Raw genomic sequence first — 17,808 nt, forward strand, 5'->3', positions numbered from 1 at the left:
GCAGGCTACATACAGTCCATAGGGTTACACAGAGTCGGATGCTACCTATGCATTTTAGCATGCATACACATATGAGATCTAGGTTAAAATAAGTTGTTTTTCGTTTCTAGACATATTCACTTTTCCCTTTGATCTTTATTTACAAGCAGAGCCTAAGAATTGGCAAGGTCTTTCCTCAGTCTATTTTTGTTTCCCTTAATTATTTTTATCTCCCTTGATTTAAACATTTGCCCTCCCAGGTCGTTCCATCTCTATTAATTTTCTAAGAGTACGATTTTGCTATTTTGTTCCAACTCCTGCATTTTAACAGCAGACCTTCTCTGAATTCTCACCTGGTGTTTCTGTATTTCTCAGGCACTGAGGCTCTTCACTGCTCAGAGCTCAATCGGCTCTTGCAAGGATATAAAAGGCAGGTCAGGCCTTCTCTAGGCTGTTCGGTGTCTATCATCCTGTTTTGCATTTGGTCATAAAGTATGGCAGATTTATCTGAGTGGAAAATTTCTTCTATGGAAAAGTTTAGTCACTGTACACGTTGAAAAAACACTGCCTGCTGAAGAGCAGACACCATTCCATTCTGAGTCCTTGGTCTCACACCAGTGTTTTTCCCTTTTATAAGCCTATGAAATTTCTTGCAATCATCAGCAATGATATGGGGAAAAGGAGAAAGAAGGGGGCTTTGGCTGGGATCCCTGATCATTTTGATGGATTTGCTATACTTATATCTGAAACAACCCAATCCAGTGTTCTTGCCTGGAGAATCCCAGGGACAGGGACGGGGGAGCCTGGTGGGCTGCCATCTCTGGGGTCGCACAGAGTCAGACACGACTGAAGCGACTTAGCAGCAGCAGCAGGCACATTGCTGGCTGTGCGATCCTGAGACCGCGTTCATTAGTTTGCCTTTGTATAGTGTCACAATGGATAACAATAGCAGGTGGTTTGTCATGCTGAAATTGTTAAGGGGAGCAGAATTTATCACCCCAAACTATGCCTTCTTGAAATAAAGGTTATTCTAGCCTGATTCTTTTTAAGAAACAGCAGACATAGGAAAAGCTCTGAAAAATGGGTGGAAATTACCCTTTCGTAAGAGAACTTTACATTTATAAGAGAAATCTCTAAATCTGCAGCAATTCTTATCAATGAAAAAGGCAGTGACCTAAACCTACTTAACTACCATTCCCTTCATGAAGAGCCTTGTTTGCTGTGCTTTTCCCGGTTACCTCCCATAACTGGCCACCCCACTCCCAATATCTTTCCTTTGTCTTTAGCTGGAGAAAGTATTTAATGTGCTGGTTCTGGCCGTTCTGAACACTCACTTTTCCCAGTTATTTCCCATGTGTACAGGAGATGAAGATGTTATAAATTTTTGTTTTTCTCCTGTTGAACTTTTATTATGGAGGGGGTGTTCCAACCATGAACTTAGAAGCATAGATGGAAAATTATTCTTCCTACACTCCAATTGCCATTTTGCATGAGATTTTAACACAGGGTCTGAATCTGCCTGGATGCGATGTTTGTTTTCTTACTGACACAAAATTTGGTGGGTGGGGAATACCTCAACTGTATTCCAAGCTTGGGAAATGGATGAGACATGTTCTCCCAACCACATCAAAGCCTCAGTTAAAAGAAAAGTAACGTGATTTTGAGAAAAGTGAGAAACAGTCACTAAATCTGTATCTCACTCAGGGTTTCATGAATTTGTGCTTGACTCCTAAGAGGGATGAGTATAAATTTTAAAAGTATCAGGAAATAAATAATTTCATCTCTAAAAAAAATCTGCAGAGGACTGGAATACAAGATACTATTGTTGTTACAAGGTGTAATTCAGGAAAGAGTGAGGAGTCTTGTCTCTTTCTCTGTATATTATTCAATGGAGGGAGTCCACACAGAATGTTTTAAGCACTCAGCACTTTCAGATCAGCAGCAACACATATGGTGGCAGAGACCAGCAATGGTACCTGGTAAGTTGCTTCAGTCATATCTTGATTCTTTGTGACCCCATGGACTGTAGCCCACCAGGCTACTCTGTGCATGGGATTTCCCAGGCAAGAATACTGGAGTGGGTTGCCAATCCCTTCTGCAGGAGATCCTCCTGACGCGGAGATCGAACCTGTATCTCTTACATCTCCTGCACTGGTAGGCACGTTCTTTCCCAGGTACTTTTTACCACCTGGGAAGCAATGGTGCCTGAAAGGAAAAAATGGAATTTGACTTGCTGAGAGCTTGGAGCACAGTGGCAGAATCTCTTCACACAGGTCCTTTAGTGGCAAATTATCCATAGTGGAGAGGGAACAGCAGACTTATGGTAACTGACAGGAGTGGTTCATGAGCACATGTGCAAATCCCTTAAGATCTCCCAAAAATAATGGAGGAAGACTGTTTTAGGGATATTTATAAAAATATAAATATAGATGTACTTATATTAAACTAATATAAATATATATACTAATTTATATTAGTAATATAAATTACTAATATAGGATGGCATGTTAACTAATTTCTATTAATGGTAATTAATTTGTACACCCCAGGGAACTGGAATAGCAGAAAAGTGAATTCCCTATTTTCAAATATAAAGTAACAAATGGTTGTTAATGAACATTTATGTCGTTTCACCTCTGTTCCAGGAAGCTTGTAATGTTGCAGTAAACAAGACAGACTTGGTCCTTACAGATGGTAAACAAATTTTAACAGAAAATAGGTTAATTATAAGTGGGGTAAGGGATATAAATAAAAAGGAATAAAAAAATATATTTGGGGGAAACCAATGCAGGTCTCAAGGGCCTCCCTCGTGGCTCAGATGGTAAAGTATCTGCCTGCAATGCCAGAGTCCTGGGTTCAATCCTGAGTTAGGAAGATCCCCTGGAGAAGGAAGTGGCTACCCACTCCAGTACTCTTGCCTGGAGAATTCCATGGGGAGAGGAGCCTGGTGGACTACAGTTCAAGGGGTCACAAACAGTCAAACATGACTGAGTGACTAACACCCACAATACAGGTTTCAGGTGGTGGGATGTGAGGTGGGTAGGGGAAACTTCATTGGGAAGCAATATTCAGTTGTGATTGAAGGAAAAACAGAAAAAAAGTCCAGATAACTGAAAGGAGTCTGAGCTGAAGGATCACTCTGGGCAGAAGAAATGACACCTGTGATGATGCCAAAGGAAGGAATTATGCAGTTCATAGAGAATGGGAAATGTTGGTGCTGACTGCAGTCATTAACGTAGGCAGGTCCAGAGAACATCAGCCATGTTAAAAATTAGAGGCTTTTTGTAAAATAGTGATGTCTTCATACTAAATATGTATAAGTATTCAAACCATTTATTCCCTCAAATATTTATTATGAAATACCATTTGCCAGGCTAGATCCAGGCTAGACCCTACATGGAAAAAATGACTCACTGTTTACCATGTAATCCTATTATTTTTAAAATAGAGAATAAAGTGTTGTAAAAATATACGAACTAACACACTGTAAATCAATTATACTTCAAAATAAAATTTTAAAAATTAAAAAAACTTTTAAAAACTAAATAACATAAACTAATTAATTAAAACTAATACAATGGTACATACCAATTTATAGCTCATTAGAAAAAAAGACAAATATAGGATAATTTATGATTTGAGAATTTTCAGGAATTTTCTGGGCGAACAAGAAGATGAGATTTCTCCTTTAACCAGAGTTTACATTTGAGGAGGGAAGTTATAACTAGTAAAAAAATATGCAATCAAATTAATAGTTTATTAATGGACACAATAAATCAGGTGATGTGATAGAAACTGAGTAGAAAGGGCTTCATTAGATAAGATGGTCTTGAAATGCCTCTTTGAGAAGACACTTGGGCTAAGACCTGAAACTGAGAAGAAGTCAACTATTCAAAGCTCCAGGAGAAATGCAACCACCACAATCTTGAGACGGACAAGAGCCTGTCCTCTTCGATGACACTGGGAAGATTAATGTAGCTTAAAAACAGTGAGCGAGGGAGTGGGATTATAAAAAGGCAGGCCATGGAAAAGATTATGGCTTTTATTCCAATTGGATTGGGAAGTCACTGAAAGGTTCTAGTGAAAGAATAATGTTGCTGCTGTTTTTGTTGAGGTCATCTAGTACTTCTCCAGCGCTGATAGAGTAAGGATGAAAAGGGAAAAGAACAGAAGCAGAGAGACAACATAAAGCCTATCACATTGGTCTAGGAAAGTGAAATCGAGCAAAAAGTAAGACCGATGGTGAAGATGGAGAGAAGCACATGTGTTCTAGCTAAATTCTGGAGATTAGGAATGGCATTACTTATTGATGTATTGGGTTACAGGAAGGAATAGAAAGAAGATGATGAAGATAGATGGCTAAACTGATAATGATGCCATTTCCAGAGATAGGAAAATTTAGGGGGACACAGTAAGAGCTCTGATTGGACATGTTAAGCAGGATGACTCTTAGGCATTTGAAGAAGGTGTCTTAGGAGTAGCTGGATATAAATCTAAAGCTCAGGAAGAAGATGATAGTCAAGAGTCAATAAATTTATGGACCAGTGGTCCATGGGCAAAATTTGATCCAAAGATATGTTTTATTGATCTATATATAATTTTATTTTGTTTGAAAATGGTCATCAACATTTAAAAATCAAGGGAATTCACATAAAATTGGATCTGGTAATAATAGCTCTGCATTCTCACAAGACTCCAGTGACCTGGAGCCGAGTAATGCCTGTGTCTCTCCTATAAGGCTTTTGTCCTTCCATTTGCCGCACTCCCCACCACTCCCCATTGTCTCTTACACAATGAGTCTGAGTGTCAGTTTTCACTAATAAAATTTTTATAGTAGAAAAGTATTTATATTATACAAAAGCATTTACATTTACTCATGTCTGAACCACCCAGGGAGAAAACAGATAATCCCGAAGACCCTGTTTTATTTGTATCGAGCCTGCACTTACTGAAGTGCCTCACAGGAAACAGTTCCTGTGTTCACAGTATTGAAGGCTGTGATCCCCTCACATAGATCAGATCCCACAGCATGCAAGAGAATGGGAATGTAGACACATGGTTCAAGGTCCTGCCACTTGCAAATGATGTGAATCTTCCTTTCAGTCCTATCAGGAAGGGAACCAGTGGAAGATGAGAAGAGAATGCCAGAGAAAGCAGACATCAAGAAGGCAAGGGGAAAAAATAGCAGAGGAAGAGCAGTATTGGAATTTCCCCAGAATGAATGGAAAAGGATGAAGTCTCTCTCTTTCTCTATCTCTCTCACACACACACCACACACAGTAAATGGTCCCTCAGTGTCTACCTGAGATTACTGAAGGAGAGTCACAGTATGACTTTGTCATGGTTACTAAGATCATTGTAGAGCTCGTGTTATTATAGCTGTGAGTACTAATAAAATTTATGACAGTTTTAGAAAAATAAATCTTCTCCTTTCTGACATAATGAAGGAATGTGGTGTTCTGGTTAGTCAACTATCCTAAGGAATAAAAAGGGCATTTCACCCACATTGATACATCATATACATACCACAGATGTATTTCCACACTGCAAAGTTATAAAAATGATGACTAGTCTTATGCAGAGGAGGTGGCTGCCTCCATCGTATTCATGTCTTAAAATATTTTCATCAGCAGGCTGTCTTAGGCATCAAAAGTCTATTATTCCTTAAAGTAGCCTAGCCAAAATAAAGTGTAAATATTCTACACTGACCTTTCACACACTTTCAAAATCATACAACTATCAATTGTCATAGTAACAAAAGTATGTGCAAATGTTCAGTGATTGGATATTTCCAGATGGTAAGATAGCAGGCAATAGACGCCTTTGCATATACTGTTTTGTGAGCATGCATGCTTTGTGTATTATGTAAGAAGCTACAAGTGTTCATTTATTAAATGCCTATCAGAAAAAAATAAACTCAAGCAGTAGAAGATAATGGGTCAGATCTGATTCAAAGCCAGGCTGACCTGGCCACCACCCTATCAAGAGATAGAATCTGCTTCCCCTCCCCCTTGCACCTGTGCAGTCCTTAAGATGGCTTTGACCAGGAGCACACACTGGGGAGGATTCTGTGTCCCTTCTGGGCTCAACCCTGAGCTCGGGTTGACAGCTCCTCTTTCATGGAAGTCAGCCACCACATAAGAAAAGTGAGTACCCTGAGATCACCATGGTGCAAGATGTCAAAGTCTCACTGTGATGCCAGATGGAGACAGGGGAGCCAAAGGGCGTCCAGAGAGCAGACCTGTGAATGAAGAAGTCATGCTGGAAGTGGGTCATCTGGTCCCAGCTGCTCCATCTGATACCAAGAGGGTCAGAGACACACCTCTCAGCTGAGACTTTCCAAATTCCTGATGCATACAATTAAGTGAAGTGTTATAAATATGATATCTCATATGCCCTTAATAGGGCTTCCCTGGTGGCTCAGATGGTAAAGAATCTGCCTGCAATGCAGGAGACCCAGGTTCAATTCTTGGGTCAGGAAGATCCCCTGGAGAATGAAATGGCAACCCACTCCAGTATTCTTGCCTGGGTAGTCCCATGGACAGAGGAGCCTATAGGACTACAGTCCATAGGGTCACAGAGAGTTGGACATGACTGAAGCGACTTAGCATGCACAGAGGTGGCACTAGTGGTAAATAACCTTACCTGCCAATGCAGGAGATACAAGAGATGTGGGTTCGATCCCTGGGTCAGGAAGATCCCCTGGAAAGGAAATGTCAACCTATTCCAGTATTCCTGCCTGGAGAATCCCATGGACAGAGGAGCCTGGGGGCTACGGTCCATAGGGTCGCAAAGAGTCAGACATGACTGAAGTGACTTTGCATGCATGCATGCTCTTAATAAATTGTAATAACCATAGAAGAAAACAATTATTTGCATATTTCATTACAGTTTATAAAGGATTTAAATTTAATCCTTAAAATTTCTGAGGAAAAACTGCCACTTTTATTTTGTCAATGAGAGTTTAGAGTCAGAGAAAATAAATCATGGCCCCAAGATATCACAGAGCTGTGCCAGAAATAACACCTGGTCTTCTAATTCCAAGCCAGATGCCTAGCCACAGCTGTCTTCTACAAAAAACTTATTTTCTCTTCAAGGCATTGATTAGACTATGGGACCATCTACACTAGGAGGAAAGAAGTTAATCATCTCTCTTCCCTTTTGCATGGTATCTGATTTTACACTGTAGGGAAAGGATTTCTGAGAATCATCTGTATGATTAATCCATGAAGCCCTGAACTAGCATTTATTTCCATAATAAATAGAAAGTGAATCAAGGAAATTTCTTCTGTGCAGTAAAGCACTTTGTGGTATGATTTAAACCAAGTCAAGTTCCTAATTAGGACCAATCATGACTAAATTATAGTAAGATAAAGTGGATTTATAAATATATATATTCACATACATATTTATATTCATTTAAAGTTTTCAAGAACAAACTATGCTTTTTCTCATTATGCGTTTATTTAGTTTCAGCTTGATTCTAAAACCTCTTGAAAAATTTGCTTAGTCATCATCTGAGATTCAAAGACCATGCATGCGCAGTAAGTCGCTTCAGTCTTGTCCAACTCTTTGCAACCCTATTGACTGTGGTCCGCCAGGCTCCTCCATCCACAGGGATTCTCCAGGAAAGAATACTGGAGTGGGTTGCCATGCCCTCCTCCAGGGGATCTTCCCGACCCAGGGATCGAACCCACATCTCTTACGTCTCCTGCATTGGCAGGCAGATTCCTTACCACTGAACCACCTGGGAAGCATACACACACACACACACACACACACATTTATGAAACACATAGGGAGCTTTATAGTTCATGCATAAAAACTGAATGCCTACTAGCCAAATTTCCCCCTTAATTGTATTTCAACATAGGACAGGTATTATAAATGATCATGAGTGGTTTTTTTTTCTAAAGCATCTTTATGTGACTAAAGCAGTAGGTATTACTCCTTTCAAGTATCAAAAGGAAACTTCACATCTCCCTGGCATGAAGTATGATGCAATTAGGGAAAAGAGACAGAGGAAGGAGTGATTAAGCATTAGTGAGCTCTCTAAAAATAATCTCAGTTTGAAAAGATTGTATGAGTTATAGTTATTTGATCATTGTATTTAACCAAACAAAATTATGTATTTTACAACCTCACTGTATTAAATAGGGCTAATACAACTCATATGCCACCCTCTAAATAATTACATTTGACCCAATACTTTTAAAAAATATATTACCTTTTAAACAAAATATTTTCCTTTTCTGGGAGAGCTTTTTTTTTTTTTTAATCCACCTCCCTCCTCCCCACTTTCCAGCCCACACACATGCATATCCCAAATGGGAACTGAGATATTTTACCACCTCTTGCCTTTGCAATTGCTTTCCTATCCTTTCTTTGGTGTTTTTTCCCCCATTCTTCCAGTTTCTAATATTCTTTAAATCTCAAAATCTCAGATTTGTTTCCTCAGTTGTGAGGCCATTCTCTATAATTCCTACACAGGTATCAGTTCAGTTCAGTTGCTCAGTCGTGTCTGACTCTTTGTGACCCCATGGACTGCAGCACGCCAGGCCTCTCTGTCCATCACCAACTCCCAGAGTTTACTCAAACTCATGTCCATTGAGTCATTGATGCCATCCAACCATCTCATCCTCTGTCATCCCTTTCTCCTGGCTTCAATCTTTCCCAGCATCAGGGTCTTTTCAAATGAGTCAGTTCTTCACATCAGGTGGTCAGTGTATAGAAGTTTCAGCTTCAACATCAGTCTTTCCAATGAATATTCAGGACTGATTTCCTTTAGGATGGACTGGTAGGATCTTCTTGCTGTCCGAGGGATTCTCAAGAGTTTTCCCCAACACCACAGTTCAAAAGCATCAATTCCTCAGTGCTCATCTTTCTTTATAGTCCAACTCTCACATCCATACATGACTACTGGAAAAACCATAACTTTGACTAGATGGACCTTTGTTGGAAAAGTAAAGTCTCTGCTTTTTAATATGCCGTCTAGATTGGTCATAACTTTTCTTCCAAGGAGCAAGCATCTTTTAAACATTTCATGGCTGCAGTCACCATCTGCAGTGATTTTGGAGCCCCCCAAAATAAAGTCTGTCACTGTGTCCACTGTTACCCCATCTATTTGCCATGAAGTGATGGGACCAGATGCCATGATCTTAGTTTTCTGAATGTTGAGTTTTAAGCCAGCTTTTTCATTCTCCTCTTTCACTTTAATCAAGAAGCTCTTTAGTAGCCCCTTCAAAAAATAATCTATGTGGAAAAAAAGGCATCCTTTTGTTCTTATCCTATATACATGTATGTATATAGGATATATATATATGTAGGTTATACATATATGGGGTTTCCCAGGTGGCTCAGCGGAAAAGGCAATGGCGCCCCACTCCAGTACTCTTGCCTGGAAAATCCCATGGACGGAGGAGCCTGGTAGGCTGCAGTCCATGGGGTCGCTGAGGGTCGGACATGACTGAGCGACTTCACTTTCACTTTTCACTTTCATGCATTGGAGAAGGAAATGGCAACCCACTCCAGTGTTCTTGCCTGGAGAATCCCAGGGATGGGGGAGCCTGGTGGGCTGCCGTCTATGGGGTCACACAGAGTCGGACACGACTGAAGCAACTTAGCAGCAGCAGCAGCATGTGGCTCAGAGGTTAAAGCATCTGCCTGCAATGTGGGAGACCTAGGTTCAATCACTGGGTCAGGAAGATCCCCTGGAGAAGGAAATGGCAACCCACTCCAGTACTCTTGCCTGGAGAATCCCATGGATGGAGGAGCATGGTGGGCTACAGTCCACAGGGTCGAGAAGAGTCGGACACGACTGAGCGCCTTCACTTTACTTATACATATGTATGACCCAAACTAAGGTTCTTATGCCCAAAGTACTCATGCTCACAATAGCTGGTAGCAACACTACACTTAAAACAAAAGAGGACAAAGATAGTTTAAATCATTATTTTTGTATTCCTATTCCTGTTTTTGTCATAGTGGAATGAATACTAGAGACCAAAGCCATTAAACCCAACCTACTACTTACAGAAAAGCAAGCCAAATCCCAGTTATATAAATAAAGTGAATGTATATTGTATTTTGAAGTTAAACATAATAAAAAGGACGTAATTCCAAGTCAAAAAATGAATGTCAGTTATTTTTCTAATATTTGCATGGCTATGAGATTGACTTTATCATGTTTGTACTTTTCTGGGAGCTCGTCTGAAAGAGAAAATAAGTGAGTTCTAGCATGGGCCGTTAGTTGGCGTCTTGTCTCCTCCTCAGCTGATAAAGACCTATGATCACTGAGGCTGTAGCAGAGGGCTTTAACCTTGGCTGGAAATGAGTCACCTGAGGATCCTTTAACATTTACTGGTGACTGAGGTCCTCCCTAGATAAGTTAAATCAGAAACTCTGGTGGCAAGATCTGACCTTAAGTATAGTGAAAAAACTTCCCAGGGCTAGATCTGCTGTAGCATTCTCATTCCATTATTAGGAGGAGGGCGGGGGGGAAACAAAAATGATTATTGCCAAGGCCACACACTTTGACATTCTAGGCCTCTGGATTCAATATATAAAACCTGGTGATTTGCTGCTATAGTGAATGCTCTATAGTCTGGTAGGGATTATAAACTTGAAAGAAAACCATGGTGCAAAGATAATCCTTTTGAGACTCTGAAGCAATGAAACCCATGTCTAGATTTCAGCTGTCAGTCTGTTTCAAGCTGGTATGAAGATGCCAAAGTTTAAGCAGCCCTGAGGAACAGCTCTCACCTCATATATAGGTTCAGCAGAGTAAGCACAATGAACAGAACTCAAGTGGAAAATGAAGTCTCTCAATCAATAGATCGTACTTTCAGATAAATCATCATCATAGTTGAGTATCATGACGTGGCCTGAATGGATTTTGAAGGACAGCCAGACTGCAAATATACAGGTCCTGGAATATGTAAAGAGCTGGGCAAGGGAACCCAGAAGAGAGAGACTGGGGTTCCATTACAATGATTTCCCTACATTAATAGTTTTTTCTAAGCCTATTTTTATATTCTGGAAAGAAAAATCATTAATCATTCTGAAGTAGGACAAAGGATCTCTGATTTGTCAGATTATGGATACTTAAAATGTTCAGCTTTTGACCTAATTATAATTGTCTAAAATTAGTGTCTTAGTTCAGAAAGAAAAATATAACCTTATATAAAAATGTAGTCAATCAAACTTAAAACACTTAATTTGCCTATTCCAAAATTCTTTTTCTAGCAGGCATAATAATATTTGGTTCCATTGAGAATCAATTGTGAAAAAAAAAAAATTTTGCCATAGTTACAAATGTTCTAAATGGCATGGAACAACTGATGCTTCTATTTTTGGTTCAGTAAATGAACCTTCTCAAAGGAAATGATGGCAGTGAATGAAAAGAAATCAAGTAAAATGTCTTTCTTGAATAAAATTAAGCATAATTCTTTGGAGTTTTAATAAATTTGTGATAGCATGAATAGTTCATATATACTAAAATGCAATAAGCAGTTTTCTTTCTGTACTTTGCTACAAATTCCTTACTACTTGTATCCTCACTAGGAACAGTGAGCCAAGGATGTGTCTTGATGTACTGGAGAATGTCCTGCTTTAGAAACCAGGACATTTGGATCCTGGTTCTGCTTGTGCTCTAATATATTCTATGACTTCCAGTAAATCACAAAACAACTACTCTTTAAATTTCTCCATCTCTTAAAAGGGAGCAATATACCTTATTTCTTCTGAAGACTTTCTCTGAAACTAGTAGACTTCAACAAGATAAAGAACACAAAGCATCTTAAATATGTGTAAAACTACGTTATGTTGAGCAACTTTTGGTATAGTGTGGATATACAGTTTGTTAAAGCAACTTATATGGGTACAAAGATGCATTAATTCCTTCATCTGCGAATTATTCACCTCTGAATAGATAGACATGCTTAACCAAAATGTATGGCTGTGAAGGGAGGAGGAAGAGAGGATATAAAAGCTTGTCAAGTGGTAGTGTCTGGTTTCACAAAGACAAATATAGATGGAGGGATGATGAAGCTCCCCGCTGTCCGAGGGTAAACACCGAGGTGGACAAAATCAGAAAGACCCACCCACAACGTCAGACTCACGGCAAAAGCGATTCTGTAGAAAGCATGAAGGTAGCTATTGAAATGGGTCAGCGCTTAGGGTTTTCCCCAAGGACAAGGTTTTCCTTCCTCCCAGTTATTGAGCGAATGTTTAATTAGTGTTACTGGAAGGCTTGTAAACAATATTTGATGCAGTCACATAGGCAATTATAACAGATTGTCCTCACTCAGTTGGGAAACTAACCACATTTTTAGACTACACTAGGCTTAGTTTGTGGAGAAGGCAATGGCACCCCACTCCAGTACTCTTGCCTGGAAAATCCCATGGCCAGAGGAGCCTGGTAGGCTACAGTCCATGGGATTGCTAAGAGTCAGACATGACTGAAGTGACTTAGCAGCAGCAGCAGCAGGCTTAGTTTGAAAAACACTAAGAAATTAAACTTCTTTAAGAGGAAAAATAGATTGTTTACTTAAAAACTATTCATACTTTGTATGAAGTGGCATGTTTAATCCAATTTTTATTAAAGTTTTTCCATCTGTGTATTTCTAGCTATCTATTCGTGTGTTCTTCTCTTAAAATATATGAGAGGGATGCATGGAACTGTGTTAATCTAACTTTTTATAGTGTTTGCTTGCACATATGAGGTGATCTTTTACATTTTACTTCTGGATTTAATGCATTTTTAAAAACAGCAAGCATGCACTGTTTTTAGAAAATAAGAAATTCATTTCTTAAAACATTATTCAAATATTTAAATACAGGCATAACAGTTACAGGGGAAATTCTCAAGAATCTACTAATGTGTGGTAGATTTGTTTGTTTCAATCACAGTGAGAAAAATGTAAAAAGTCAGATTTTATCACTGACAATGATTTATGGTCTTTGTCATGCTCCTCTCCACATTTCTATGCAAATTTATTATCTGTGACAGTGCTGGAAACTTTGAATGAAATATACTCACAAATAAGAACGTGACTGGGTAACAAATTCAAGATAGTAGAACAAATTATTTAACTGCTGCTTTGAAGCTATACCTATTCTTTCATTACTTTAGTTGGCATTTAAAAAAATTCGATATCATTATCACACTATCCAATTACTAAAACAATGTTTTGTTTTGTTTTGTTTTCCAATTTCTGCAATTCTCTCTGCCTAAAGAGGTTGCCTGGTAGGCTACAGTCCATGGGGTCACGAAGAGTTGAACACGACTGAGTGACTTCACTTTCACTTTCACTTTTCACTTTCATGCATTGGAGAAGGAAATGGCAACCCACTCCAGTGTTCTTGCCTGGAGAATCGCAGGGATGAGGGAGCTTGGTGAGCTGCCGTCTATGGGGTCACACAGAGTTGGACACGACTGAAGCAACTTAGCAGCAGCAGCAAAGAGGTTGGAGAAAGACTCTTGAGAGTCCCTTGGACAACAAGAAGATCCAACTAGTCCATCCTAAAGGAAATCAGTCTTAAATATTCATTGGAAGGACTGATGCTGAAGCTGAAACTCCAATACTTTGGCCACCTGATGTGAAGAACTGACTCATTTGAAAAGACCCTGATGCTGGGAAAGATTGAAGGCGGGAGGAGAAGGGGACGACAGAGGATGAGGTGGTTGGATGGCATCACTGACTCAATGGACATGAGTTTGAGTAAACTCCGGGAGTTGGTGATGGACAGAGAGGCCTGGCGTGCTGCAGTCCATGGGGTCTCAAAGAGTCAGACATGACTGAGCTCAGAGTCGTGTCCGACTCTTTGTGACTGAACTGAACTGAACTGAAGAGGTTTAAGTTGCAAAAAGATTAAACTACAAGGTACTTAAGAGTGGGTATCATGTCTCATTCAACTTTATATTTTCTCCTAACAGAGAGCTAAGACCCTGTAAAGCATGAGGGGAGATCAGTGAATCTCTGAAGAATGAATGGGCGAAGCATGGCTCCTGCTTTCTTGCATTTCTACTAGGATAAGAACAGCAAAATGGACTCTACTGACCTCCTGTGTGATAGAGAGAGCATGATTTCTGAATCAGACAAACCTGGACTTCAATCTTGATTTTCTCATTTAATAATACTACTGAGTTTCTCTAAGCTCATGTTTCTCAGCCTACCAAGCAGCCAGTAACCTTCTTTTTGTGTAGGATTGTATGAAGATAAAATGAAATTGAGATGCAAATCCCAAATAGCTCTTGGCACAAAAATTTCCAGATGGAATAATTTATTTTCTCTTTGTTAAGCCATTGAAACAAAGAATGACTGATCTGAATGATCTGGTTTGCAAAGCTAGATGAATGTGGACAATATAACTAAACCGAAAGTAAACAGGAGGATTCAGGTTTGAAGGTGGGGAGGGGGAGGAATGGTAGATAGGGAGTCCAGATTGGGATGACTTGAATTTATCATGTCCATGAAACTTCTGGATGGTCTAGTTCATGAAATAAGTCTTTACTACAGATACAGATTCAAAGATTACTAGACTCCAGATGACTAGTGAAGTCTTGGAAGTGATGTGCTCATCCATGGAAAGACTTAACTTTGTTCACCTTTTCTGTGTTATTCACTTCTTTGAGAGACTGGTAAATCTATGAAAGCCTTAAAAACCTTTTTAAATGTGTAGAATTAAATACACAGGGTCTCAAAGAAGACCATTTATTAAAACACAACTCCTAAAATGTTGACAAAACATATTTGAATGATCATACGTTCACCTCTTCACTAAAAAAATCAATAACAGGATCCTGTGGAAAACTAAGCGCTATTATAATTTCAAAGTACTGGTGAGTATAAGTGATATATTGGGTATCTATAATAAGTGGCATGTGATATAAAACGATTCAATGTCTATTGCAGTCAAAAGATACAGGTATTGTTACTACTACTGTGGGTTTCAACTACATTCAAATTTTAAATGAAAGGTTAATGAACATAATTGTAATTCTTTTTCTTATCCAAGTTCATAGATTCCCGCCCTGAATTATAACAATAACTTTGAGGTCTGTGAACTTCAAGTTAAGAATACCTACCTGACTTGCACTGATAGAACCCTGGGGAGAACTGATCCTTAAAGGGAACACAAGGAGAAGCAACTGCCAGCTAAAGAATAGAAGGAAAAGGAATTAAGAGGGGGAAAAAAATCAAGAAAGAGTGATCATCTTGAAGTCAAGGTAGAATACAGTAACTACCAATATGTGGTGGTCAATGCAATGTAATGCCTGAAGGAGATCAAAACAAGTCTGAAACACAAACAAGGTTAGTAAATAAGATGTCATTGGCATTCCAATGTTCCAGCCTCTATTAGCTATGCTGACACTGAAGAACTCAGTGCCTATACCGAACACAAAATAGAACTTGAGATACTTAATAAAAAAACAATAACTCAGATAATTTTGACCACTACCGTAGATATTGCAGATATTTCAGAATAAACTAAAATTAAAATAATTCAGAAGTTAACAGATGGATATTTACAGATTATTGTGTTCTATATTAGTCATACCACCTCTACATTACAGTTGCTTTGTATTTTTAACTAAATTAATTAAATGTATAATATATGAACATGAAAAAAATAAATCCACCACTGAAAAAGAGGTCAAACATAAGGATCTCTTCTGAGGTAATAAATTCTCCTCACAAAGGCTATGTCAGTTAACCATCTGTGTACTCTTCAAGAAATTTTCTATGTATATAGATGCATACAGATTATATATCAATACATATATAAACCTTTTTAATACTAAAAGGCTACATTATAAAATTTTTTCCACCTTTCATTTTTTACTTATGAATATATCTTAGAGATAAATTGTATACTTTTAAAAAGCTATTGCGTAGTAATGTATTAAATGGATAACAAAGAATAATGATTTATTCAACCAATGACCTATAGGAAGTTGTCAGTTTCAATGTTTTGTTATTGTTAAAAAAAAAAAAAAGCAATGATATATATGCATGAAACATACCTGAAAAATCTATCTCTGGGTTAAATTTTGAACAGTAAAATTTCTAGTTAAAAGTTAGATATGAATTTCAAATTTTTATGCATAGAAAATATCACCCCTTTCTTGTGGTCCTACCAAGCTACGCTCCCCCAAATTTCTACAGTGTATGAAAAATTCTGCCTTCCTGAGCCCTTATCTTTGTGTCTACTATCAAAATGTGATTTTGCAAAAATAAAAAAAAGAAAGAAAATGTTATTTTGCCAAAGTAATAGGATAAAAACATGTCATTGTTGTAACTGCCTTTATTTAACTGTGATTGGGATTGAGCATCTTTTCAATAGTTCGGAATACTATCTAGATGGCTAGATTTCCCATATCTAGATGGCTGAAATAATCCCAGTGAATGCAGTTGATCTAATTATTTAGGCTATTTCCACAACAGGTTCAGACACACAATTCTATTAAGGCTGCTCCAACAGAGTGTTCAAGACACATAAAATGACAAGATGAAGTCAATCTTGAGTTCCTTATTTCTCTCACACCCTGCATTTTTTCCATCAACAGATCCAGCATCTGAACCCTTCTCATTACCTTCATAGCTATACTTTAGTCCCATAATCAACTCCTCCCTGGGTTATTATAATCCTATTAATAGATCCCATCTACTCCATCTTTTCAAATCTGCATTCTGTTCTCAACACTCATGAGAGGGATTCTGCTAAAATGTAAACCACATAAAATCAACTCAAGTAAAAGCAACAGTTCTGATCATGCCCTAAAACCCCTCCATGAGCAGGGCCTCTGAAGGCCATGGGCCTTCATCTGTTGCTATGTCTGCTGCTTTTCTGCTAAGGTTAGGCCCAGCCACACTGACCTGGCTGTGCAGTAAACATGCGCATTAGGCTCAGAAATTTAACACTTCTCAAGTTTCTTTTCTCAGACAACTAGAAAAATAAAAATAAATAGAAAAGACTGAGAGAGGAGAATGTTATCATTAGTGGTGGGGGTTTCATTTAGAAGTCTGATTTTGCAATCAGAAGTTTAGGATACCTATTCATTCATAGTAGGACCATATTGGTATATGATAGATGTGGAAATCTCATCCTGATTTTATAAAATATGGTTCTAAGAATAAGTAAATTATAGTTATGTCATTTCTAAAGATGGTATAGCTTTCATTAACAAGTATAGCCATGGGGGAGGAGCCAAGATGGCGGAGGAGTAGGACAGGGAGAACACTTTCTCCCCCACAAATTCATCAGAAGAGCATTTAAACGTCGAGTAAATTCCACAAAACAACTTCTGAATGCCGGCAGAGGACATCAGGCACCCAGAAAAGCAATCCAACTCTTCGAAAGGAGGTAGGAAAAGATATAAAAGACAAAAAAGAGACAAAAGAGGGAGGGACGGAGCTCCGTCCCGGGAAGGGAGTCTTAAAAAGAGAGAAGTTTCCAAACACCAGGAAACCTTCTCACTGCCGAATCTGTGCCGAGCTTTGGAAGCACAGAGGGCAACATAACAGGAAGAAAAAATAAATAAACAATTAAAACTCGAAGATTGCGAGTCCTACGGTAACTCCCCCAGTGGAGAAGCAGCGCAGACGCCTGAAGGCGCCATTAACAAGCGGGGGCTGGGCAGGGAGGCGCAGCGCGGGCTGCATCGCTTAGAGTAAGAATCTGGCCTGAATACCCTGAGCACTATCTGAGCGAAATAATTTGGGCTAACAAACCAGACTGTGGGATAGCTACTACGCGAAAAGCCAGCCCCAACCTAAGACCGCCAGACCCGCGCACGGAACAAAGAATTGAACAGAGATAGCCAGC

This window comes from Bison bison, unplaced genomic scaffold (assembly GCF_000754665.1).
Source record: "Bison bison bison isolate TAMUID 2011002044 unplaced genomic scaffold, Bison_UMD1.0 scf7180017864479, whole genome shotgun sequence".
Classification (NCBI taxonomy): Eukaryota; Metazoa; Chordata; class Mammalia; order Artiodactyla; family Bovidae; genus Bison; species Bison bison.